This window comes from Myotis davidii, unplaced genomic scaffold (assembly GCF_000327345.1).
Source record: "Myotis davidii unplaced genomic scaffold, ASM32734v1 scaffold875, whole genome shotgun sequence".
NCBI classification, from domain to species: domain Eukaryota; kingdom Metazoa; phylum Chordata; class Mammalia; order Chiroptera; family Vespertilionidae; genus Myotis; species Myotis davidii.
In genome coordinates this window covers 1422637-1425826 of record NW_006286244.1, presented here as the reverse complement: position 1 = coordinate 1425826, position 3190 = coordinate 1422637, and positions in this window count along the sequence as shown.

Genomic DNA, 3190 nt, shown 5'->3' with positions numbered 1-3190 from the left:
TGGCTCACCGATCGCATGTCATACCGTGCGGACATCCCAGACTGCCATGCTGACCGGAGACAACGTCTGCGTTGCCACCCAGAGTTATTTGGTGAGATTCGACTTCCAGTTCTCCTCCTCTGAAGACCCCGTTGTGAAATCGCTAGGGGGTGTTATTTAATGAACTCGAACTACTTATTGAACCATTTCCAGGTAAAGGACTCGTTCAGAGATGTCAGTGACGCCAGAATTTCTACAGTGTGCTTCCCACGCGTCATTTTCTGGCAAGGACACGAGGATTCCCAGGAGGGTGTTTAGGGAGACTCTAGAATTCTGTGCCAAAAAACTTTTTTTTACTTGAGCCTAAGGTGCTAATCGGACATGTTTCTTATAGATAAAAATATATATTTGAGACATTGCAAGAAGGATCCTTTGGCAACGTAAGACAGTTATCACCTTCCACGGGGCCTGCAGGGAAAAGCCTAGAATATGCAGGCGTGCGCTCATCTGGACAGGGTGAACCCCTCCGCTGGATTGGACGGCGTATTGCTAGAAATAATGAAATTCTCCGATTGGACCGAATCATACTCGGAAGTGGAAATATCACTGATCTGGAAGCTTTTGTGTTTGTTTGTTTTTTAATGCAGAACTTCTTTGATTAAACGCAGAAATGTAGAGGTTGGTCAGTCTTCACCTTGCCGATCATGTATATATACTTTTGTGATTTCAATGGAAGCTTAATGATTTGCATGTTTGACCTATTTTTTCTTTTCCTTTGGTGTGCTCATTTTAATGTGGGGTCATCCAACCTTCTAGAACGCCCCTCACAACTTTCCCCCAAATCTTGGAACTATTATGAGGTGGGTGGGTGGGTGTGTCTGTGTGTCCACAAGGGTGTACAGAGGACGCGGGCGCCCCCTTTAGGTGGCTCTCTGCTGTCTTTTCTCTTCAGAGCAGTCCTATGGTGTGGACAGGACGGGTGATGCTACCATTTTGTATTGAAAATAACCTAAAGCCTAAAAAAAAGCTATATAATTTATTTTTTTGGAATAAAGAAACTTTAGAATATTCAGTTATTTTGAACCACAATGATGAATCTGTGATGTGTATATGGTGTGGGCAGGGTACAGATGAAATAATCTTACACTGACAGTCTCAGTAAATCTGATTGTAAATTTTAATTTTAGCCGTAGACTGGCCGAAAGAAAGAAAGAATTACGATAAAGGAAAGTCCTGCACAGAGAAAACGGGAAACAGTGAAAAGTTTTTCAGTTCAAGGTCTAGCTTCTAAGGAGACGATGACTAGCTTTTCATTGGTTTCATGCGTGTATTAAAAAATGTCTTGGTTGTATTAAAAAAAAAAAAAAGGTATTTTTTTGAGTACGTAGGCTTCTCATTTTGCTGTCGCCCAGACTGGTATTTAAGTAAATGGATTAAAACCTTAGTCTGTCCTTCAACCTGGCTTTCAGTTGCTTGTTTGGGAAATGTGTCCGTTCATTCTATGGCCAGGCTGCAGGCCGGTGAGGCTTTTGTTTGCTCCCGGGGCTCCTGTCCTCGCAAGCTCCCTTGTCGCCCATGCAGAGGACAAGAACCCACAGGTGGAACTGTCCTGGAGGTAATCCCAGCTGCTCTCGAGTTCCCATCAAAGGAAGTCCCTTTTGAACTTGATACCGGCTGGCCACTAACCCCATGAAGCGTCTATTCACTGGGGGCCAGATTTTGCTGCGTGGGGCAACCACACCTCCACCAAGGGCCCTCACTGTCCTTCCCGGGGGCAGGATCTGAGGTTCTGCTGGTTGTCTCAGAATGAACACCCCACCTTCCCTTGCTTTGCTGTCGTATTCTTTATTTATTTTTTTACTATTAATCCATTCATATCTCAGTGCTTCGCTTCTTCCTTCCCCAAACACACCGTAGAGCAGTGATGGCGAACCTATGACATGCATGTCAGAGGTGACACGCGAACTCATTTTTTTGGGTTGATTTTTCTTTGTTACAAATAGCATTTAAATATATAAAATATCAAAAATGTCTTTGTTTTACTATGGTTGCAAATATCAAAAAATTTCTATGTGACACGGCACCAGAGTTAAGTTAGGCTTTTTCAAAATGCTGACACGCTAAGCTCAAAAGGTTCGCCATCACTGCCATAGTGCATTTCCTGCCCTTCTCGGTGGCCAAGCAATATTTTTTAATATGTTTTTATTTTGAGGTTCTGCTGGTTGTCTCAGAATGAACACCCCACCTTCCCTTGCTTTGCTGTCGTATTCTTTATTTATTTTTTTACTATTAATCCATTCATATCTCAGTGCTTCGCTTCTTCCTTCCCCAAACACACCGTAGAGCAGTGATGGCGAACCTATGACATGCATGTCAGAGGTGACACGCGAACTCATTTTTGTGGGTTGATTTTTCTTTGTTACAAATAGCATTTAAAAATATAAAATATCAAAAATGTCTTAGTTTTACTATGGTTGCAAATATCAAAAAATTTCTATGTGACACGGCACCAGAGTTAAGTTAGGCTTTTTCAAAATGCTGACAACGCTAAGCTCAAAAGGTTCGCCATCACTGCCTTAGTGCATTTCTTGCCCTTCTCAGTGGCCAAGCAATATTTTTTAATGTGTTTTTATTGACTTCAGAGAGGAAGGGAGAGGCAGAGAGAGAAACATCCATGGTGAGAGAGAATCATTGATGGGCTGCTTCCTGCACGCCTCAAACTGGGGATCGACCCCCAACCCGGCATGTGCCCCCACCGGGAATGGAACCGTGACCTCCAAGTTCACAGGGCGACGCTCCACCCACTGAGCCACACCGGCCGGGCCATTTTATCCTGATTTCTAAAAAGGTAGTGAGACCTTACCCTTATTTCCAAGTGGGAATAGTACCGCTATCCGCAGGCCTCAACCACGACCCTGAAAATAAGAACCATCTGGCCCCGCGGCCATCCCTCAGCTGACAGATGTCCCCACCACGGGGTCTCCGTGTGTCCTCGGGGCTTTCCAAGACCCTCTCCTCCAGCTTTCCTGGCGCGTGAGTGAAAACGCATGGCGCCCGGCTTGGTCTCCGTTCTGAGCGGCCAGAGGGCCTGGACCACGTGTGCGTTTGCACGTTATAAACTGATTTCTGCGCCTTCGCCAAGTGCATCCAAATGCCACTCTCCGCCAACCACCTCCTCCATCCACACCGCCTTCCGGAACCGAGCCGCCCC